Below are 24,955 nucleotides of genomic sequence, written 5' to 3'. Positions count from 1 at the left end.
GCGAACTATTTAATTTAATTTAGTTATTAGTTAACAGTAAAAATATTCTTTTAATGATTCAAAAAAAATATTCTTTTAATAACATTTGAAGTTGATCCAACTTATCAACATTATGGGTAAAATTGCACAATTTTAGACGTTATGACTAAAATTTCTCATAAGTGTATACCTTATCCCCAAAAAAAAGTATAAATTATTTTATAATTAAAAACAACGTTAATAAAAAATAGTTGAATCATATTTAACATTTACACCTGCGCTTCTTTTATCAAAATTTTAGCTTGTTTTAAAAATAAAATGTATTTCATCAAAAAAAAAATATAAATGCATTAAAATGTAATTTTTTTTGTGTAATATAAAAATAAAATTTCATAAAAAAAAATAAAAAATAACTTAATATTTCAATGTTAAATACATTTCTCCTTTTCTCTCCCGTGTTCTTTTTACCGCTTGTTTTTCTATTTTTCCCCAGCCCCAAATTCCCACCCCTAGCCCTGTGAAAGGACGAAAATGCCCTTTCATGGGTTTTGGGTGGGGGAAAAGCTATTTTTTTGCTCTCCCAACACACGGGCGTGTGGCTATCACGCCTCACCACGTGGTCGGGCGTGATAGACACACGCCTCACTGCCTAGTCGGGCGTGATAGCCAACTGCCCGACCTTGCAGTGGAGCGGGGGCTATCACGTCCGACCACGTGGTCGGACGTGATAACCACACGCCCGCATGTCGGGAGAGCAAAAAAAAATAGCTTCTCCTCCCCCCCCCCCCCCGCAAATAGGCCGTTAAACCCGTAATTACAGAATTGTACTTAAAACCTAAAAAAGCGATACAATTTAGTCCTAAAATCAGTAAAAATAATATAAGTTAATTAATAAATATTATTAATCACAACATATAAAACTAATATAATCTAGTCCAATTCTCTCTCCTTTCAGCGTATAGATTATCTAAGTGATGAACACTCGGATGACGAAATAAACGCCATTGGGTGGCAATGGGAGGCACTGAAAACGTAGGATGTAAATGAAGACGTATGTAGTGATGATAACTCCCCAAATGACAAATCACAATCTCTCGCTCTGGTGGTCTTCCATCGTTTGAACGCATCGGTAGTATAGTGCAACATCCTAACTGTTGTGTAGTAAAGAGGAATATTACTGCGTTCAATACAGATGCAGCAGCATATAAGTCATCCGGACTCACCATCCAGTGGGACTCACCACAACTCGCTCCTGCCCATTTAATACGTGTGAGGGCAGCATCAAATTCGTTCCCGTATACTAGCGCATACAAATCACGGTTTGCCCGCATCTCAATCTCTATGAGCACTCTCATTAACTTCCACTCATCTTGGTTATAGGTGATAACATTGGCTAAAACACGAAATCCACAGTTACCATCTGCTACAACATCATGGAATCCAGTAATAAATGGTACGATGAGACCTTGAACCCGATGTAAATGCTGGTAACCGGCGATATCCGCATAAAATCCGACTGAAAATATTAATATATGAAATTAATCAACAAAAATATATTTTTTATTTAACTTCAACATATATATTAATAAAATAAAATATACCAGGCATCTGGCTGTTATGCACAGATGAGGATGAGGAACGACCTCGACTACGACTACTCCTCGAACCTGATGACCGTGCTCGACCTCGTTGACTGTACTCCCATGCACTCAGATTTCGTTTCGTTGATGAATTTCCCTTTGGTCTACCCCTAACAGTGTCTCTAACCTCAGGTTCTTTGAAGCCACTCTGTTCCGGGTTTATTTGATCATGAATGTACATCGATATGCTACGAACCATTGAAGGATCTAATTTTTCAACCTTTTCCACAAGAGATTGAAAAAATCGATGATCCTCAGCCCTGACAGTATACAGCCAGCTGATGACAGTGCTGTCCTCTATCTCCAGTAATCTCGTTCACCACCCAACCGCCCAATTCAGCCATTTCCACAACCTTTATCTGGAATTTGCAACCACGGTACTTTGTTTTTGTATTCTTCCGTAGTACAACATCCATATCCTTTTTCCTTTTATAATTCTTAACACCACGAGCACATTTAACCAATATCCACTTTGACTTGCCCCCCGTCTTGTGCAACGCTGTGGTTAACTCGAACCCGATCCCAATTGCCGTCTGTTTTGCCCAGTTAATAGCTTCATGATATGTTTGAAATGTTTGTTTGGGAAAAAACTGCGAACTGTAATCTATGCCGTTTGCGTGAAATTCTTCCCACGAAACATCTTGTAAATGATAAATAACGAACATTACATTAAAAAACGTGACATTTCTACAGCGTTTCGGTGTCTAACCCCGAAAAACAACCACAAACACACTCGGGCGTGTGAGCATCATGCCCCACCTTATGGTGGGGCCTATGAACATCACGCCTCACCATGTGGTGGGGCGTATGGCTATCACGCCTCACCACAAGGTGCAGCGTGATACTCATACGCCCCACCACGTGGTGAGGCGTGATGTTCATACGCTCGCATGTCGAACCAGCAAAATTTTTTGAAAATCAAAGTACAGAAATCAAAGGAAGTTCAATCCGAAAAATACCTCGACTTCAGACACAGCATCACTCTCGTCTCTTCCCAGTGATAACGGATTGTCTTCCATCAAACGTGTTGTCTTTGATTCGGATCAAAATGTATTTGGGAGACTTTGAGAGAGTTTGGGAGGGATTGGGAATTTTCAGTTTTTGGGAAAAGGGCGGTTACATCTTTTTTCGGGGCTGGAAGTGTGAATTTAGGGGTGGGTTTAGTAACCCAATTTTCATTTCCCGCTTGAGTTTATACCTTCCCCCTTTCTACTTGCCCTCTCCTCTGCGTTTCAATTTGTCCAACAAAACCCTAAAATCCCCATTCACATTCTCTTCTCAGATGACCCACCTGCCTCGGCTACACCATCGTCACCGCCACTTCCGTTCATCAGCTCCCTCCTCCTTGTTGGCTAGCCCCCTCTCCTTTTGCTGTTTTTGAAGCTTCACGGAACGCAATCACAACGGTAGTCACTCCTCGGCCTTTATTAAAGCCATTAGCCATTTGAAGCACAACCCATCCTCTCTCCGTTAAGATAACCGAGTCAATTCCACTTATGTAAGTGTGAATCCTAATTTTATGGAATTGAAATGAGATTTTGACATGAAATATGGAATTCTGGATGATTGAGTAAACATATGCCTAAGAAACATTTGATGTAACTTTGATTTGTGTCTTCCTCTACTCTACAGTCAGTCTCTAACCCGAAAGGAAATCACATTTTTCAGTTCTGTCAATACACTAACCCTGTCCCTTGAAGTTCGAAACTTTGAATGCTTGGTAGATTGATAGCCTTAAATGACTGAATGCAACTATTCAAGACAGTGAAAAGGCACTAGATTGCTAATTTAAAAATCCACATACCATTGATTAGATAACTTGTAGTATATAATGTTCATTGAAACAATGTTGTTTTAAATCTTGAAAAGCCTCTCATAATTGACTATAGAAGCAATTACATAGTAGTAAGTTTACTCATTTTCTGTAATTGAAGGATGATACCATGGTTTGGAGCAGCTATCTTTTAATTTGTTTGTCGTTGTTCATGAATCTGTTGTAAACTTGTAGCTTAGTTGGCATTTTTTTTATTTAAAGTTTCAAAATGGTTATTTGGTATTTTGTATTTTATGTTTAAAGTTTCAATGTGGTAAAAAGATACCACATAGATAAACTTGAGCGATTTATTAGTTGGCTGCCAACATTTTTTATACTGCACTACACGTCAATTTTAATCAATGGCAACATATGGTGCTAAAAGTTTTGCAATGAGGCAGAGCATCTTGAGAATTTTCTTGTTTTTGCACGTCCTGAAGGGTACTGTTCAAACTGCTTCTTATATTTGAATATTCTATCTTGTTTTTCTTATATAAGTTGTGATGATGAGCAATGCACCAGTCATCTGTTTTTGTATTTTCTCTTTTCCTGCCCTGTTTTCTCCAATTTTGTTTTCGTTGACAATGCAATGTAGTTGAAAATGAGAACTAATATTTTATGTTAACTTATTTAGGCAGTCCGATAAAGTTTATATGCTAATTGGAGAAGTGCTGAAGAAGTTGGCTTCAGTGGCAACATCACATTGGAAGTTCTTTACATCTGAACTTTCAGTATTAGCTCATAGTTTAAGCAATTTAACTGTCAGTGAACTTGTCACCTTGAGGAATACACACATGTTGGGTCTCAGTTCTGGATCCATTGTTGGTACTGCTCGACTTCAGGTGCTACAGGCACTCAACTCACTTAACTCTTCTAGTGTTGATGAGAATCTGGCGGCTGGAAGGTGATGAATAACAAGAGGAGCAAATCATTATGTGGAACTTAAATGTTGCACTTGAGCCAACTGAGATTAACGACAACGAAACAAGAAGAGAGAAATTGGGCAAACAAAGAATTTCAGAGTTAGAACAACTGTTGGCTATGGATTGGGCAAACACAGAATTTCAGAGTTAGAACAAGGAACATCGAAATGATGGAGTTAAATGTGGATCCGGTAAGATCTTTGCAGCATTTGGATTCTCTTTCCATAAAATGATGCTCTCAAAACCCTTCTCTCTTGTATTTATTTCTTTTCTAATATTGAATTTATCAAGTTCAGGTGAAACATGATTTGCTGAATGTGAAGAAAAAGAAATAGAAATTATTAAGAGTAGAAAGTTCAAATATGCCGACGCTACCCCAAAAAGTGAGAGGGCAATGACTATTGCTAGGAAGTACATGCCTAAAAATCCTTCTTTTATGGTTTCGTGGCGTCCATATAATTTTCATAATACCATATTGGTAAGCCTTTATATGAGATGTCAATGAATGAAGCCTTTCAGTTTTTGGATTGAAATAATATATTGTTGTAGCAATTTCAAAAAAAAAAGATATAGCTGTAGCTCACCCTACATTGTATTGCATTTTCTGCTGATTAGTTTTTCCGGGTATCTAAATGAAGCTCGTAGGCATATGAAACTTCAAGTTGCTGATGGAAGGGAGTGGGAAATTCATCTCTATCAAAGAGGGTTTAACTTTTGCGATATTGGACAAGGATGGAGTGCATTTTCTATGGACAATAATCTGGAAAAAGGAGATGTTTGTGTGCTTGAGCTGCTAAAAAACAGAGGGGTTGTGAAAGTTTCAATTTTTCGTGCATCTGAAGATGGTACGTATGAGAATAGAATCTAAAGTTAAAAGGTACTCTACGTTACCCCCATTGATTGGTTAGCTCTGTTTATTAGGTAGAAAATTCATAAGTTTAACTAATGTTGATGAGAAGTCAATAGTTTCTTAATTCTTATGCTTCTCTTCCTTTCTATCTTTTAATTTGTCCTTTTTTTTAAAACTTTTGCACGATTTTCTCACAGAAACCCCATCGATATCACAATTCATGCTGCAGGAGCTTCCTTTTCATTGCGTAAGGTTTCGTTCTTTATTTCTTAAATTTCATTAGAAATTGAATGAGTTCCTCCAAAATATAGGGAAATGAATATTTCCAACAATTGTTTTTGTCTGCTTTTTGCTGCTGTTTGGATTGATGTTATAGTTAATGGATGTCCAAACTAGATCCATTTGGTTAAATCGAGCAACACCAGGATTAGGTTGTAATTGGAGGTTTTGACTGGAGACTCTTCAAGGATGACCAACTTACCAAACATATGTCCCTCTAGCGGAAAAAGGTTACTGCAGGTTTGGTGGAGTTAAAAGTTTTTTTATTTTGTCTATCTTATTCTGGTCAACAAAGTGCTCAATTACTAGATTAAGATGGGAGATATATTTAACTCCAGAATTTTACTTTTCGTGCAAATATTTAACACTAAAATGTCACTCTGGTAACTGTCTCAGTCAGCTCTCACTTCAGAGCTTTTGTGGATGTACATGATTTTCTCTCTATTGATGAGTATGCTCATTAGTTGTCATACTATTTTTTTACAAATTATTGTGTTGATTGCCCTGGCTCGTTCATGTTTCTAATAATGATAACAACCCCATTTCTCTCTATCTGGGAACTTCTTTTTTGCCTCATGTTGGAGAACAGTTTAATCTGAATCCTCCAGCAATAACAAATGTAGGTTTCTCGTTTCTTCCACTCAAAATAAGTTGATTTTATATGACTAATATTGTTTTTATTTCAGGGAATTTTACAACATCATTGAGATATCCATATCTTCTGTCTGCGACATAGTGTTCAATAAGAATGCTCAAAGTTGATTGGATAGTAGGCATTATCTTATGAAGAAAAAAACAAGAAATTGTAAACTGTCTTCTAAGGTAACCACGTTTTCTATCTCTGTTTTCAAAAGAACACTTTGAAATAATCTGTCGAGGTTCTTGGTACTTGGAATCGCATATGCTTTGGTTGTTTTGTCAAATATCGAATTGTTTTAATCACGGGATAATTTAATGTGTAGTTTCCTAGTGCGAATTATGGTTTGTCTGTCCTGTCTTACTGATACCTCTGATTAAATTTAGTTATTTGTTTGTCTGGAACGGTATAAGCATCAATTCTGAGTGGTTTGATAGAGTTTGTTGTAAATTCATCTTGATGTGGGATTTTTACTATAATATCCTACAATTTTTGTAACTATACCTTCTGAGAAACTATAGTTTATTCATCATGCTACACACTTGGAGTTTTCAGTAGATTTTGGAAAAGAAAAGCATAGTTCTTCGTTTCCTTTTTTAAATTATATTATCAAAATAAACTTTTTAGATACCATAATTTACATTTTCAATGAGTCGGAATCTTCGTGAAACATAAGACGCCATAAAGTTAGCCAGACAAATTTAATATGCAATTGACTAAAGTAATTTTCAGTATGAGATTCTTCTCTCTTGATCCTAATATTACCGATTTCGGCTTTATTCATCCTCAATCAATTAAGAGGGCATCAGACTTTGAGCAACCTACTTTGTTCTTTTGTAGTTTTTGGTATTGTTTCAATTTCAGATTTTGGTAATTCATATGCTTAAACCTATCTACCATAGAACCTTCTCATATATGTTCATTAACAATATTTTTCCTTCATTCAGTTCATAACCAGTCACTTTGCCAAGGAGGAATCCTAAAACTTCAATAACTTCCTCGCAAATGGCCGATTTTGAGTTGGTATATCTTATTAATTCCACCTAATTATGCTTCTTTTTTTTGGTTTTTACTATTTCGTGGCTTTGATATAGGTTGGAGACTGATTTGTTGATTTTAAAAGAATGTGTATCTAATTGACTTCTAATATATAAAATAGGGTGCAAATTGAACCTTAAGCCAATATAGTATGTGAAGCTTACAAATTGAAGAATGTAAGCCCTGTTTTGCTGTTATATATCACAGGGCATAAATTGAAGAATGTAAGCCCTGTTTCGTGACTAGTAACTAACAATCGGCTAAAACATCTGCACCCTTTCATGTGTGAATTTCTGGATGCTGGAGTAGGATACTATAATGACGCCTTAGTGTATTGCAGTTCTAGCATCTATTAGACAAGTTGCTATGAATTTATCATAATTTCTTAGGCAATTTGGCATCTAATGTGAAACCAATTATTGGACTTATAGCTATCACATGAACATTAGACTTTATCAGAAATTACTAGTTTATGTGTTTGACCTTGTTGACGAAGGCCAACTCATAAAAGGTAAATTTTGGTCTTAATAAGAGGCTGATGAGATCTTGTTACGAATAGAATTGATATATACTTTAGACATCACTAAAGAAAGTATATAGGCACATTATATACTGATACTGCACAAGGCTTAACAATATAAGTAAAATATCTTTTATGTAATTCTATGAATTGGCTTTTGAATCATGATTGCATTTCATTAGAAAACTTGAATAGTTTTCTTTGCAAAAAGAATAGTTAATAATAATGCATGAAAAAACAAGACTCTAGTTTGCTTAAATAATAAGTGTTTCTCTTATTTGATTTGCTATTATTTTTATTTTTTTTTTAGGTTTTCAGTTCAAAGTTAATATTTATGGACACATTGATATTTTGTAATTATCTTAACATATTAAGATGAATTTGATGTAATTTTTTTGACACACTATGGCTATAATTAGCTAGTGCATTTTATAAGTTGTTAAATGCTTTTTATGATTGGTTGTACAATTTCAAATTTTATGCTAATTAATGACGAATTTTGTTTTATTATTATTGTTTAATTTATAAACTTTTTTTATTATAATTTTGTTAAGATATCATATTTTGTTAGAAATATCAATTTAATTTAATCAAAATCAATTAATGAATATAATCTCATTAATATATATATTTATATTTTATGGGAATTTTATTTTTATAAAATGACTTGTATGTTTTGTGGCGATTTTTACACATAGTTACACATTTTTATTGTGGCGAATTTATAATATTCCCTATAAAATATAAATCAATTATGGGGAACATTTCGACACAATGTAACTCATCAGTGGCGAAACATATATTCCACATAACATATATATCAATTGTGATGAATATTTCGTCACACAATGTCACTTATTAGTGGCGAAATAGTTATTTCTCATAATATATATATATCAATTATATGTCAAATATTTCGTCACACATTGTCACTTATTAGTGGCGATATATTATGTTCCTCACAAATTATGAGTTTTTAGTGGCGAATTTGTTTCCCACAAAACTAAATATTAAACTGAATGAAATACTTAGGGTGTTGTTAAACTCAGCCCCAAATTCCCACCCCTAGCCCCGTGAAAGGATGAAAATGCCCTTTCATTGGTTTTGGGAAGGAAAAAGCTATATTTTTTTGCTCTCTCGACACTCGGGCGTGTGGCTATCACGCCTCACCGTGTGGTCGGGCGTGTTAGCCCCACACCTCACCGTGTGGTCGGGCGTGATAACTACACGCCCGACCACAAGGTGAGGCGTGGCGCTATCACACCCGACCACACGGTGAGGCGTGATAGCCACACGCCCGACCTCATGGTTGGGCGTGATAACCACACGCCCACGTGTCGGGAGGGCAAAAAAAATAGTCCGCTATTGAATTAAACCCGTAAATACCTGTTATGTAAAAAAAAATTAGTCCGCTGTTGAATTAAACCCGTAAAAAAATTAGTCCACTATTGAATTAAACTCGTAAATACCTTAATTAACAAAATAAAGATTTAGTTAAATTAAACCCCAAATTAATTTAAACATTTAACAATTTAATTAAAATATAAATATAATTTCTGTTTTGAAAAAAAAATTCAAAAACCCCTCGGGCGTATGAACATCACGCCCGAACCATAGGTCGGGCGTATGAACATCACGCCCGACCTACGGTTCCGGCGCATGAATATCACGCCCGACCTATGGTCCAGGCGTGAGGTTATCACGCCCGGACCATAGGTCGGGCGTGATATTCATACGTCGGAACCGTAGGTCGGGAATGATGTTCATACGCCCGACTGCGATTCCGGCGTTTTTTAAAAATCACCTACAGATTCCATTTTTAAGCTTAAATCAAAAAACAAAAACGGTAAATCTTATCATTTTCGTTTTCCCTTTACGGTTGTTGTTACGTTCCATGTTTTGGTTCACAAATTAGTCTGGATTTGATCAAAGAGTGTGTAGAGTGTTGTTATGTTCCATGTTGAGATTGATTGCCACATCATGCGTGAGCATTTAGAAACTGGTTTCATCAGTACCCCATATATAGCTTTATCACATCAAGTTGCAGATTTGCTTATAAAAGCATTAACTGGTTCACAAATGTCTGGGTTCTTACACAAGATGAAAGTTTTAAATTGCTCTTCATCTTGCGGGGAGGCTGTTAAAGATAGAAGAGTATGAGTTTTAAGGGAGGCTGTTGAAGTATTATTACTTTACACGTGTCATGTGTTTGTGGCATGTGTTATAGGCGGGAAAAGTTGTTATTAAGATGTGGAGGAGAGCCATCCACGTCACTTTTGTATCTTTTGTATTCAGCTATATATATATAGCTGCTTGTACTGTCATTTTTCATTAATAAGAATTGCAGAGTTTCAGTTCTTTTTGCTTCTCATAAAATCAATACTATCCCATTCCCGTACCAAACAATAAATAATAATTATCGACTATTATATTTTTAATCTTATTCCAACCATTTATCCGTGTGTCATTCCCAATAGAATACCGATTATATATATAAATACATATATATACAACTATCTCCCAATTAATCTTCACCTTGTTGAAAGAAAATGGGGATTGAAGTAGAGTTTATTTCTAAAGTATTAATCAAACCATCTTCTCCTACACCTCATCATCTCTCTAAACTCCGATTCTCATTTCTTGATCAATTTCAATATCCAGTTTCACCTCCTTTAACTTTCTTCTATCATAAATCCAACTTATTCACCAATGTAGAAAGATGCACCTTGTTGAAGAGATCATTATCAAAGGCTTTATCCATATTCTACCCTCTCGCGGGCCGTATTAACAACTACTCCTCCGCTGATTGCAACGACGAAGGCGCACTCTTCATTAAAGCAAAAGCTAATTGTCAACTCTCTGATATTCTCCAAAATCGAAACCAATACCATAATCACCGATACAAGTTCTATCCTCTGCAGCCTCACAAAGGTATATATCAGTATGGATCTTTGTTTCAGATTACTTACTTCAACTGCGGCGGGTTAGCTCTTTCATTCGCTATGCCTCGTATGCTTGGAGATGGTTTATCGGAGTTCATATTTTTGAAAAATTGTGCCGCGATTGCCCGAGGGGATACGCTTAGTGAACTTCCTCCCATCGGTTCAGCTTCCATCTTTCCGCCAATTGAACCTTAAGGAAAACTATATTACTAAATCGTTTGTGTTTGATGGTTTTACCTTATCATATCTTAAAGATAAATATAGCCGCGATGGTGAGAAGTTGTCGCGAATGCAGGCTTTATCTGTTTTCTTATTGAGTCGGATGACTGCCACGATTTCTCAGGCGAAAGAATCTGGTAAAAAGAACAGGATGTTGGTGGTTAATGCAATAAACTTGCGGCCATTCGTGGATCCGCCAATTTCAAAGCAGTCATTTGGGAATTTCGTATGGATGGGAGCAGCACTGATTGATAATCCTAATCCTGCGGGTATGGCTAAAGAAGATGAATATTGTTATGAAATTGGAAGGAGAATAAAAGATTCCATTAAAAGTGTGAATGTTGACACAGTAAAGAAACTTCAGAGTGATGATGATCAGTGGAATTTTTTGAAGGAAACATTTGCACAAGTTGCAAAAGGAGGCGTGGATAAGTACGGAATAAGTAGTTTGTGCAATTTTCCCATATATGAAATTGATTTTGGTTGGGGAAACCCCGAATGGGTAGTGATGACTGCGACAATTCTCGACAATGTTTTTATTATTTTCATGGACACGAAAGAAGGGAAATGCATAGAGGCATGGATCACGATGACGGACGAAGATATGGCTAAATTCGAGACCGATAACCAGCTTCTCTCGCATATTTCTTCCACTCTAAATGGGAACAAAAACTAAGCAAGATTTAACATTTGTTATTTAGTATATTTGCATTGTTTGTTTTTGGTTTGCTGTTTACTAGATTGAAAACTAATCAAAATCCATAAACTTGTTGTAGTACCAAATGAAGGAATAATTAAAGAAAGGAGCTGTATTCAACTTAATAAGATGAATGGCACAAAAAAATTCTCTGAAATCAGTCATTTGCACAACACAAGATTCTACCTTTTGGCTGGGATTATAATGGCACACTAAAAAAAGAAAATAAAGGATATAGCTACAAAGAGCATTGTTTACATGTACCCCGGCATGAAACTGTGGATTTCTCGAATACCTTCTCCGGCGTCGCGATGTGAGGCAGTCATGTTATGTGCAAACACGATTCAAAGTTTAGCCAATTCTTAGTATTAGAAGCTCATGAACAAGAAACATGTCTCAAGCTCATGAACAATTCTTAGCCAATTCACTTGGGCATTAGCTTCTGCCGCATCTTCAAGTACCCGAAATATGGTTACTTTCATAGCATCCTTCATATTAATCAGCTCAAACACACAGACATCTCCTTCCTCCAATCTGTTCCCCCATACAAATTCGGTCCACCCTTGGACAATTTAGCTTTCCCATTCTCAGAAACACACCTGACCGGCCACTTTTTTCCTTCAGAAACCTCAAGTGTGATGATTTCTGAGAATGACGACAAATATTTCCGAGCAAAGATTGTAGGGATGTGCTGCAAGAAAAGAACCAGGAATCTATTGAGATCATAAGGCAAAATTGAGAGCATTAAATCATCCAGTTAAAGTTCTCACCAGAAGGAATCCCCTATATACATAAGAAGGTCGCAAGATGACCTTGAAAAAGGGATTATCAGGCTTGTACATTTCAGCAACACGAATTGCTCCCTCTTTTTCTTCTTTTGTCACACTTCTCCATCTCCTTGTACAAGTTTCTGAAGCAATTCCCGGACAAGATACTTTGTCGAATCTCTGTCTGGTTTTTTGCTTAGGTTCATCTACATCTTGAATATACTAGCAGATTAAGTGAAACATGTACAAATGAAGAAAAAGAAACAAAAGACCATGTGAGATTGTAGAGCTTACTAGAATCAGTTCTCTGTTTTCTTCTTCTGGCTACCGGTCCTGCTTCTCCTAATATAGGCAAAACAACTTCACAAGGAGGAGTTGTAAGCTCGCTCTCATTGAATTGCACTTGGTTATCAAGACATGGTTTTTGCAAACTCCCGGATGAATGACATGGATAGCTTACCTCGCTAACTCTCAAATCAAATACACGGACATAAAAGTTCGACTCCCCTTCATATTCGAAAACAAGGAGATGTCCAGCACGAATAGAGTAGTAGTCTACAAATTCATGCCAACAATTATGAAACCATAACTTGCCGTCAATATTTTCAAGTTCCACTGCCCATTTACGGCCATTGGGTCCGGTAAGTGTAGCAGCAGAAGAGAGTTCTTTCCCATATAACTTCACAAACTTTGTTGGGATTTTCTGTAGGCCAAAAATCAAGTCAGCTCATATCATGATAGACCAACAGTTTTCATCAATAATTGAGAGTTCTACACAATTGATGCTATCTGTGTCTGTTCCAAGGAGATAATCATTCAAATGTAACAAAGAAAAATCCTATCAAACAGTGAATGGGGAAGGAAGATTTGGTCAAAAAATAAATTGATGAAAACAGAACAACATTTCACTAGCTAAAAGACAAGAACAAATTGAAGAAGAAAAAAAAATGTCAGCCCGAAGATCCTCAAAACAGAGGATCAGCACTTGAAAATTAGCTAGATGCAATAATTTCCTTTGCACATTCCAATTTCGTATAGAATTCTAGATTTTCACAGCAACCAAACAAAATTTTAAGCCTTGTGGTGCCGAAAGAAAACGTGAATGTCATGATCATATGCACAAAAGGGAAAAGAATCAATAGAAAGATATTAAACTAGTGAGGGAAATGCAATTGTAACCGTACAGAAAAATTCTCCCAATTTTTTTCCCAGCAACCAAACACATTTGTCAGCGAATGGTACGTACGGTGAACAAAGAGGGTATGGCAGCGGCGGCGGATACAAGAAGATGATATTTTTAGGGTGAAATGTGAAACGAGCACTACATAGGTCTTTATAAATAATTAAAAATTATACTAATAAGGAAATTCTAATTATATAATATTTATTTTTTTTAATCCATTGTTTCTTAATTTAACGTAGTTGGTGATATTTTCATATTTCATAGATGTTTAGGGGTATTTTCTTTTAAGTTCTTAGTTGTTTTCAGCTGTTTTCGATTATGATTTTCGTGCTTTAGGTCAGTTTCATGTTTTCTCTACCTTATGACATGATTAGTTGTTTTTCAGGACTTTTTGGACCTCCTTGGAGCAGTTTGGGGCATCAAAGAACATCCGGGCATCAATCGTGCGAACGGGGAGCTGAATTCGGAGAGTTGTGACCTGGCCGCATGCTGTCTCGCCGAGACAACCCCCTGTCTCGCTAAGACAACTTTCTTCTCGGTGAGACAAGACGTGAGTGCCGCCTCTGCACAAGCAATTCCAGCCTCTGTAGATTTTATCCTCTACACAGAATTATATTGATACATTGGTCTCCACACCTCAATTGCAATCATGGAGGTTGACTGGTTTTTATGGTTTCCCTGAAAGAAACAGAAGGCGAGAATCATGGGATTTATTGAGATCTTTAAATTCCAATCAGAATCAAGCATGGTGCTGTATTAATCAAAAAAGCTGGTGAAATGGGGAGAAGTGATACAGATCGGTTTTGTCTGAAAGTTTTAATCGTAAACTTACAAAGATATTTCTTCTCTAACTAAACTAGAATGAGTGAATCCCGGGTTTTATGGACTAAAATCCATAGGAATATGAAATCCTCATTGTTGAAGGTGAAAACCTTAACAAGCTTCTAGAAGAAGATTAATATTTGATTGATAAAAAGTTAACTATTACAATGACTAAGAGATGAATTTATATCATCTAAAACTCAATTGCCAAATTACAATAAAGGGTAAAGAACATAACTAATTAAAATAATAAGATAAGGGTAAAATGGGTTGAAAGTAAAAGGGTGGCATGGATGGTAAATAGGGAGTGGCATGGGTTGTAAATAAGGAGTGATAGAATTGTAATTAAGAAGGAAGTTAGAGTAAGGAGCAAGTTCCTTAAAATGAAGGTACACGGAGTGTGCCTAATTCTCCGCGGAGCGTAGATTGGATGTTGAACTCTTCTCCGGATCAGTACTCATTCTACGTGAAGCGTGTCTAATTCTACGCGGAGCGTAAATTGGCTGTTGAACTCTTCTCTGGATCAGTACTCATTCTACGCGGAGCGTGCCCAAATCTACGTGGAGCGTAGATTGGCTGTTAAACTCTTCTCCGGATCAGTACTCATTCTACGCGGAGCGTGTCTGAGCTGCTGATGTGTTGTGTGGTACTGTTTTGGCCTCTTTACTCGCTTGTTGCTCGTACTTGGTTCTTCCTCCGACTTCCCTCATCCGGACCCGATCCTAGGGAGAGATGCCCCGCATCATACACTCTCTCTTAAAAAGAACTTGACCCCAAGTTGCTTGCCACGCATTGATGAGACGTGTTCGTTTTGAGCTGAACAAAGCCCTCAAATCGAACCAAGGTGTTGTTCGAGGTGAATTCAAGAAGTCCACTCCACATATTATCGGACTCACCTTCTCCTCATGAGCTTCTCCCCATATCTCAACAAGTGCCTCACCCCGGACTTCATCTTTCGTGGTACTCATCTCCCAATCCCCACCAATATCGAATGCTCTACCAACATCGAATGGTATGTCTTGGCGAAGCTTGTCAAACCACTTCCCAATAAATGCTTGGATGGTCTTCCAACGCCCCTCACTTCGTTGAACGGACCACCATTGGATCCTCTTGATCTCCCCATCATGAACTTGAGGAATCAAAACACTCTTCTTCCGCTCTTGGCCTACCTCGAATGGAATGTCTCGACGACACATATCAACCCAACTAGGATCAATCCTATAAGCACTCTTCAAAACCCCAACATGGCCTTGAGTCGAATATGCCCGGACCTCAATATACCTCACGCCATCAACCCGGATGCTAGGCTCAATCTCCACTCGCTCATAGCCAACTTCAAATGGCATGTCTCGGCGCCATATATCAAACCAAATTGGAGCGATCCCTTGAGTACTCTTCATAACCCAAACATGACTCTGAATTGAATATGCCCGGACTTTGCTATCACTCATCCACTAACTCGGCTATCATACTCAATCTCTCCTTGCCCATGGCCCACATCAAACGGAATATCCCGGCGACACTTGTCAACCCACACCATAGTGAACTCAAGCCCATTTAGCTTAGCTCTTCCCTCACCTTGGGTTAACAATCCTGGAACTTCAAGACTTGCCACGTTACTATCCTCGCCATTATTTTCCAAGTCTTGAATTTCTTCAATCTTCTCAATATCTCTCGGACGGCTATCCCCATTCATCAAAGACTTCATAAAACCCACTCCCTTCACCATAAGCTTGCTTCTCATTGACTCCTCATAGGGTTGATGCTTCCTCAACAAGCACCACATATACCCCCACACATCCATGTCAAATAAGCACAAATTAATGAGTTCCGAGTTTACCAAGTCTTGACTTCCTTCCATCTTTTCTATGTTCCCCGTGAAGCCATTCCCCTTCAATAAACGATCGCCAAAGCCCACAATAAGATCACCCCTCGTGGGCCCATCATAGGGTATATTCTCCCTCAACATAAAGCTCACATTACTCACAACAAGATCACCACTCATGGGTTCACCATAGGAAAGGTCCTCCCTCAACATGCACATCCAACATTCCAACACAAATATTTCAACAAAGCACAAAAGAATAAGTTTAGATTTTACCAAGTAAGAGACTTGATTCCTTTGCATATGGCATGTGCTAGGTGCCTTGTGTTGAAACACCTTTCCACATGATTTTGATTTGACAAAATTATTTAAGTAGAATTAAATTCTCATGATAAGAATATTCCAACACATTAAATTTAAATGCTTTGAATTTATTTGTACTAATGTGTTTGTTCAATGTTGAGTTAATTATATCTCAAGATTAAGAAATTAAACTGTAAGGCCTAAGAGCCCATAAAAGAAAGTCAAGCCCAAAGTCAACAGAAGAAAGACACACGGCCCAAGCAGATTAAAACGCAGCTTAAGTCTGAATGAAACGCAAGCCCAGCAAGAAGAAGGATTGAGAAGACTTCAAGATAAAAGCTTCATAACGAAGCTGTTGAGTTGCGCGACAAGGAAGTCAGGTCAGCAGCTGACCTGAATAAACTTCCATACAAAGTATTTCTACTTTGGGTAAAGTTCAGAAGACGCAGAAGCTATCTAGAAGACTTTGCCATAAATGTGCAAACATTCTACCAAGCCTGAAGAAAAGACTGCGGAGCACTGCCGAAGACAGAAGATACAGAAATGTGATTGGCCAAGGACACTGAGCACTGACCAAGTGAAAGCGACAGGAAGCCGTTTTCCCTCCAACAGTTATTTCGAAATTTGAAATGACTGGTGCCTCAAGTGTCACTATAAATAGGCCTCTCAATCACTTCATTCGATGCAGATCTTCATCAAGTTGAAACGCATACCAAATTGCTACTTGAAGTTCTGTATTGAAAAGCAAAGCATATTCTTACACCAATTCCAATCTTTGTGTAAAAGTCTAGAGTGATTGTATTCATCTAAAGTGTTCTTAGCAATTGTTGTTTAGAACAAAACACTTATCATTTATAGAAGTATAGAAAGGAGAAGCCGAGTACTCGGTTATAGTACTCAGCGGTAGAAATAGAGTTGAGTAGAGGAATAGAGGAAGGTACTCTTGTATACTCAGTGTCTATTGTAAAGGGTTTTTGCTCTACCATTAAAGAGCTCAGTAGAGGATTTGAAAAAGCTCGGAAGGACTCCGGGGACTGGATGTAGGCAAGGAGGCCGAACCAAGATAAGTCTGCTGAGTAATATCTTTCTAACCTTAACTCCTTTATATTCTGCTTGCTTAAAACACTGCCTAGTTAAACGCTAAAACAAACATACGCTGAGTTGAGTGAACTGAGAAGCTGAGTTCAGGGATAGACTTAAGTGCTATCTCCTAACTCAACGTCAGAACCAGTTTTAGTCACCAGTTGATTAAGCTTGTTTCTAAGACTACTCAGCACCACTGTGCTAAAAGACTAAGTTAGAGTCTTATAAGAAAAATAGTCAGCCTTAACGTGTCAAAAATTTTAAATAGTTCCTAACCCCCCTTGGAACTAATTGTTGGTCCCTTGTTTAGTTGCAAGTATAGTTCCAAGGGGGGGGGTTAGGAACTATTTAAACTTTTTGCAATTTAGGCAGACTTCTTTTTCAAAAAAAAGTTTGAACAGCGGCGCTGAGTAAACCGTAAGGTACTGGCTTAGTCAACAGGTGACTAGGTCAGTTTCTTAGCTTGAGTCAGGAGATAGCACTTAGAGTCTATTCCTGAGCTCAGACGTTCAACGCGCACAACTCAACTTGACCTCTTTACTTGGTCAGTTTTGATTATTTAAATCAAGCAATATAAATAAGGAGTTAAGGTAAGAAATACTTCACTCAGCAGATTTATCCAGGTTCGGCTTCTTCTAAGCCTACGTCCTGTCCCCGGAACACGTTCCGAGATTTCAAATACTCTACTGAGCTCTTTAAAGGTAGAGCCTTAAACCTTTTACAATATCAGCAATTGAGTATGACAAGAGTACCTTCCTCTATACTTCTACTCAATCCTAATCTCTCCGCTGAGTACTTAAAACCGAGTACTCAGCCTCTCCTTTCTATCTCTAGAAATGATAAGTGTTTTGTCCTAATACAAAGATGTGCTAAGACACTTTAGACGATTTACAATCACTCTAGACTTTTACACAGATATGAGAAATGTAGTGTAAGAATTTTGCTTTGCTTCTTGCTTGCAGAACTTGTAGAGATTTGGTCAGCGTAATGGCTTGATCAAGTTCTGTGTGTTGTGAAGCTTGTGATGGCACTATTTATAGAGATGTCTGGGCGTCGGTCATTTCGAATTTCGAAATAACCATTGGAGGGAAACGGCTATGTGTCATTGTCATCCTGACTTGTACAGAGCTCTCGGCCAATCACAATCGTGTATCTTCTGTCCTCGGTCAGCTCAGCAGATGGTCTCTCCTTTTATGGTAAAGTCAACTGGACAGCATACTGTGTCGTCTGAACTTTGCCAAAAGAGGAAACACTTTGTCTGGAAGTTTTCCTTTGCCAGCTGCTGTCTTGTACGCTTTATCGAGACTACTCAGCAGCTTCATTGTGAAGTTGTTCCCGAAGGTCTTTTAGATCCTTCCGTTTGCTGAGTTGCGTTTTGTTCAAAACGGCAACGTCTTGACATACGCGGGCCGAGTGTACTAAGTTGTTTGACTTGGGCCTTGGCTTCCGTATTGGGCTTGGGCCTTCCAATCCTTATGACTTATAACATTTATACTCAACATTGAACAAACACATTAGTAGAATAAATCAAAGCATTTAAACTTAGTGTGTTTAGAATATGTATTTTAATTTATACTTAAACAATTTTGTCAAATCAAAATTATGTGGAAAGGTGTTTCAACAAACTCCCCCATTTTGATGTTGGCAAAACTATTCAGCAAGGAACTCAGTATGAGCTCCCCCATGATAGTTGACCTAGTATAATTAAGCAAACTCCCCCGTAAGGGTTGAGCTACTGACATAGTTTTACTTAAAACATTTAAGGGTTTAAATGAGTAAGTCTAAGGTCAGTTTTCAGATATAGGTCAGCTATATCACATATTCTATTTACTCAGTGTTAAGCGGAAGTTTTAGACATATAGAGTGCGCTGAGTATTTTGTTGTTCAATGAGTTCTTATCAGAATGTTTCACAAGTACATAGGTTAATGGCAAACATGTTATCAGCATATCATTTAGTCAATAAATATTATAAGTGTTAAGCATAGCTGATATAAATGAACATACATAATAACTAAGTACTTAATAGCATATATCATAACTCAATATTTGAATAAGAAAAGTAAGTATGATATATATTGAAAGAAGTCAGCAGTTACACAGCAAAAGAAATAAACATAGCACATAGATTACAAATGTTAAGACCTAGCCTATCTATTTCTTTTTCTTGCCCTGTGACTGACTTCGCTCGTACTGACGTTGCTCATGCTGAGCTCTAGCAGCTTGCGCTTTCTCCCCCGTTTTGTCAACTTCAGGGAGCTTAAACGCATCGGTTAAGACAGCGCGAGTCAGTTCTTGTGAAAGCTCTTTTAGTTTGTCAGCACTTTCATTGACCCCATCAAAAATGGCAACTCCATCAGCTGATACTTCGACTGGTATATGAAGATCAGCAGCACTGAGCATATTTACACTGAAAGCTTGAGCTTTGGCTTGCCAGATGAGAGCTTCAGAGAGGCCAGCAAAGACTTGGTGGAAAGTCTTCAAGAGAGCTGAGTCATAATGATGACGCTGGATATTATTATGACGGGTGTGGTTAAAAGATTGCTGTGCGAGAGACAGCAACTCATTCTGCTTCAAAGCGTCAGTATCCATCTCTTGCTTATTGAGGTTAAGTAGCCTGATGGCCTCACCGATTTGCTCGACTGAGCACTGACTATAGGACACCATTTGCTCATTTGTCTTAAGTTGCTCAGTATGAAGCTGAGCAAAAAGAATCTTGAGTTCTGAGGAAGTGGCGTAGTCAGTGTTCACAGCAGTTAACTTCTAAACTTGTTGATGGAGAGAGTTCAGGTGTTGAATTGTTGACAACTGTATCTCTGCCAACTTGGCAAGTGAATCCTGCTTAGCTTGCTGGGCTTGGAATGACAAGACTACATTCAGCAGATCCTTGAGTCCTTTGACTTTGTTGAGAAGTAGAGTGACCTGGGAGAGCTGAGTTGTCTCAGGAATTGAAGATCCAGCAGCAGGCGAAGCGGAATGTTGAAGATCGTGGATGAGTGCTTGCACTGAGTCAATGAGCTTTTTGCCGGACTCAGTGGCATCCTGATGTACATCAGTATGACCAGAAGAAAGTGGAGTGAAGGGAGTACCCTGGTTAGTGACTGGATGAGTTGGCTCAATCTGCACTTGAGTTGGAGGAATTATTGATTGATCAGCAGAGAGAGTTGTTGTAGAAGTAATAACCCGAACACTGTCTGTGCTGACGGCGGAAAGATGGGGAGTCAGCACCATGCTTGAGGAGACAGCATGAGCAGTGGTCGGTTCAACCTGACTAGTTGACGTGGTTGAAGTATTATGGTCGGCATGTTCCTGTTGAGAAGAAACAGAGGCTTGTTTTTCCAACGGCGCGGAGGAAGTTGAAGTGGATTGCCGCTTGAAGAATGTCAGTTTGACAGTAGAAGGATCCTTTGTTGTCTTGGAGAGGACAAGTTCAGGAATAGATGGTGATTGCACAGGAGGTTCACTGACCATTTTCTCACTGGCCTTAACCAGCTTTCGCCTTCTACGCGGTGGAGTGGTATGATGAGCAGGTTCTTCTGAGTGAGTAGGAGAAGGTTCCTTGTGCTCAGTATGGGTCTGGTCAGCTTGCTCAACTTGCTCAACTCCAGCAGCTAACTCGGTGTCAGTTTGCACATTTCCACCAGCTAACCTAGTGTTGGCATCCTCAACCTCAATTTCGCTGTCATATTCCTCAGTTTCATCAGCGACATCCTGGTCGCTGGTTTCAGCTTCTTCTTCAGTAGTGCTGTCTCCATCAAGTTCTTCCTCAACTTGGGAGATGAAGTGGTCATCTAACTGGACCTCAGTTTCCTTAGCATCAGTACCTTGGCATTGAGTGAAATGAGAATCACCCGGTACAATAAAATCAGTCGGTATGACGTCGAGAGGTGCCAGTGTTGAAGGCTTCTGCTTCTTCTGAGGTAGCTCAGCAGCTTCCTCAGTGCCAGGCTCATCTTGCCTGCTTCTTTTCTCAGCTGACTTCTGCCTCTTTGCTGGAGACTCAATGTTTTGTGAAGGAGTCTCAGCAGATTTCCTCTTGCGGGAAGCAGGGGCCTTAGATCGTCGCCCTTTCTGAGGCACAGCAGTGGATTCCTCAGTTTGGTCAGTTTGACCAGCAGCAGCAACTTTTCCCTTCTTCAAGGGTTGTCCAAATTTAAGTGCCCTCAGCGAGGCAGCTGTTATCTCAGATCCTTTGAAGGATTCCTCACCTTTGAGGTCAATCTTGTGGTCGATGAGGATCCTGGTGATAATTGACCCTAACCTCAGTGTACCCGTGCTGCGTAGGAACCCAGCAACCAAGAAAACCGGTATGTTGATGGCGGTGTACGTCAGCATGTGCCATATGAAGCACTGTTCAAAGTTGGTTGCTGATGTAGTGCAGTTGATCTTTGGGTAAATGAAATAGCTCAGCAGGTAGTGAGCCATCTTCTGGTGCTGTCCCATTGAAGATGCTGAGATCTCGCCTGAGTGACCCTCAGGTTTGCAGAAGGTATGGACGTAGTTGGTTTTGTCCTGATCTCCTGACTTCCTCAGCCTTACTCCCTCAGTTTTGAGCTGGAGGAGATTTCCTATGTACAGAGGGTTGATGAAGATGGTTTTCCCTTTTACTTCAGTGCTTAGGTAGTCGGCGGAGTCACTGGCAACCTTGAGGTTATGGTAAAACTCCCTCACTAGGTCAGGATATGTCTCATCCCTGACCGAGAACAGCCCAGTCCATTCGTTTTTAGAAATCCATTCGCCAAATGGCTATTCATGTTGCACGAAATGCTCAGAGACCCATCTGGAGGGCTCAACCTTCCACTCGCGGACATTTTCGAAGACCTTGGAGTAGGTCCTGATCTTAACAGCTTTCCCTTTTCCAGAAGTTTGGCCAGTTTTACCCTTGCTCGGTGTAGAGGGGTTTTGTGAAGGTTCATCGGAGCTGGACTTTTGGTGGCCGGCACCGGAGACGTTGAAAGATAACTTAGTCATTCTTCGAAGATGGAGGAATTAGAGGAATTTGAGAGAAAAGAAGTTCTAAGTGATTTCTTTGCCTTAAGAATTGATTAAGCGTAAAGAGTAAAAGATGGGGAAATACCCATAATTTATAGACGAAATGAACGGTGTGGATCTTAATCGAATCCATGTGTCAGTTTTGCCTTGGAATCATGTACCGATAATGATCCTGGAATTTATGACACATTACGGCGAATACGTCATCCTAGGCTATACGCGTGCTTTGCATTTATGCTAACGGATTAATCACTCAGTATTTAGAATGTCAAGCGTTTGATATTCTGAGTGGTCAGTGCAGTATTTAAGGATGATTTTAAGTTCAAGTTCTAAACTAAGTTTCTCAGCGTGCAAGTTTACTCAGTATTGTATATTCAGTCAGTTTCGATGAGTTACTCAGCAAACAATAAATCATTCAGCATGTAATTCACTTAGCATTCATATTCATTTAGCACAGGAATTTACTGAATAGGATTAAACATACCAATTGCTTCTCTCAGTATGCTGAACTGCTCGCGGGCCAGTGGCTTCGTGAAGATATCCGCAAGATGTTCGTCCGTTGGGACAAAGGTCAGCTTGATCTCACCCTTGAGTACATGGTCTCTAATGAAGTGATGTCTGATGCTGACATGCTTCATTCTGCTGTGTTGAATTGGGTTCTTGGAAAGATCAATTGCACTTTTGTTGTCACATTTGACTTCAATTGTCTTCGTTTGAACACCATAATCTTCAAGTTGTTGCTTGATCCATAGGACTTGAGCAACACAATGACCAGCAGCGATGTACTCAGCTTCAGTGGTGGACAAGGCTACTGACGCCTGCTTTTTGCTGAACCAGGATACAAGACAGCTTCCTAAGAAGTGGCATCCTCCAGAGGTGCTTTTTCGTTCCAGCTTATCTCGTCCATAGTCAGCATCAGTGTATCCGATGAGTGTAAAATCATGAGTATTTGGATACCACAAACCTGCGTTCACTAAGCTTTGCAAATATCTAAGGATTCTTTTTACAACAATGTAATGAGATTCCTTAGGGTTAGATTGATATCTAGCACAGTAGCATACTGAAAACTGAATGTCCGGTCTGCTGGCTGTTAAGTAAAGTAGAGAGCATATCATACCTCGATATAACTTGTTGTCTACTGACTTACCATTCTCATCAGCACAGAGGACAGTGTCAGTGCCCATAGGAGTGGATATTGGCTTGCAATTTTCCAAGTCATATTTCTTTAAGATCTCCTTGGCATATTTGGCTTGACTGATGAAGATGCCATTCTTTCCTTGTTTAATTTGAGGACCAAGGAAGAAGTTGAGTTCTCCCATCATAGACATTTCAAACTCAGTCTGCATTTGTTTGCTAAACTCCTTGCACATTGATTCATTAGTTGCACCAAATATTATATCATCAACATAAATTTGGGCCAGTAGGGTATCTTTACCCTTTTTCTTAATGAATAAGGTTGTATCAGCTTTGCCCCTGACGTAATTTCTAGTCAGCATGAAACTGGTCAGCCTCTCATACCAAGCACGTGGTGCTTGCTTGAGGCCGTATAGAGCCTTTTTGAGTTTGTAGACATGGTTTGGGAACTTAGGGTCCTCAAAACCTGGAGGTTGATTTACATAAACCTCCTCGTTTATAACTCCATTAAGAAATGCACTTTTGACATCCATTTGGAATAATTTAAAATTCATGTAAGATGCATATGCACATAATATTCTAATTGCCTCTAGCCTTGCCACTGGGGCAAAGGTCTCACTGTAGTCTATACCTTCTTGCTGACTGTAGCCCTGAGCTACAAGCCTTGCTTTGTTCCTGACTATGTTTCCTTGTTCGTCCATCTTGTTCCTGAAGACCTATCTTGTTCCGATGGTCTTTTGACTCTTTGGATGAGGCACTAACTCCCATACATCATTTCTTCGAAATTGATCGAGCTCCTCTTGCATTGCGTTCATCCAGAATTCATCGTACTCAGCTTCAGCGAAATTCTTCGGTTCTTGTACTGAGACGAAAGCAACATTGCTGAGATACTTCCTGAGTTGATTCCTCGTCATCAGGGTATTCCCAGCAGAATCAAGGATTGCACTTTCGGAGTGCCCTCTTGGAATCCTTATTTCTTTGGGTAGATTTATGTCTTGTGCTGTTCCTGTTTCAACAATCTCTGCAGAAGTAGATGGGTCAGTAAAAGTAATCTTAGGTTCACTCTTACTCTTGGTCAGCCTTTTCGTGAATGACTCAGTAGCTGGTTCTGGGTCAGCGATGGTTACTGAGTTTGGATCATCTTCGGTCAGCGGCTGGTATCTACCTGCAGGGTCAGTTTCATCGAACTCTACATGTATTGACTCTTCTAACACTTAAGTTCGCTTATTAAAAACTCTGTATGCTTTGCTGTTTATTGAGTAGCCCAAAAAGATAGCCTCATCAGCTTTTGAATCAAACTTTGCTAAGCTA

At 38.8% G+C, this 24,955-nt stretch overlaps 1 long non-coding RNA gene and 1 pseudogene across 2 annotated transcripts; one reads left to right on the top strand and one right to left on the bottom strand.

Annotated features, from left to right (window-relative positions):
* Positions 1-2,808: 2,808 nt before the first annotated feature.
* Positions 2,809-5,431, top strand: LOC136209655 (uncharacterized). Of its 2 annotated transcripts, none has more exons than XR_010677623.1 (4): positions 2,809-3,117; positions 4,067-4,546; positions 4,652-4,833; positions 4,994-5,430. It is a non-coding gene; the product is annotated as an uncharacterized lncRNA (long non-coding RNA). The 2 variants fall into 2 exon arrangements; XR_010677624.1 differs by having other exon boundaries at positions 3,070-3,117; positions 4,071-4,546; positions 4,994-5,431.
* A 6,474-nt stretch (positions 5,432-11,905) lies between these two features.
* LOC136208090 (B3 domain-containing transcription factor VRN1-like) lies at positions 11,906-15,655 on the bottom strand (annotated as a pseudogene).
* Positions 15,656-24,955: the final 9,300 nt, after the last annotated feature.

Source organism: Euphorbia lathyris, chromosome 10, assembly GCF_963576675.1.
Source record: "Euphorbia lathyris chromosome 10, ddEupLath1.1, whole genome shotgun sequence".
Classification (NCBI taxonomy): Eukaryota; Viridiplantae; Streptophyta; class Magnoliopsida; order Malpighiales; family Euphorbiaceae; genus Euphorbia; species Euphorbia lathyris.
This window is presented reverse-complemented; position numbering and strand designations above follow the sequence as displayed.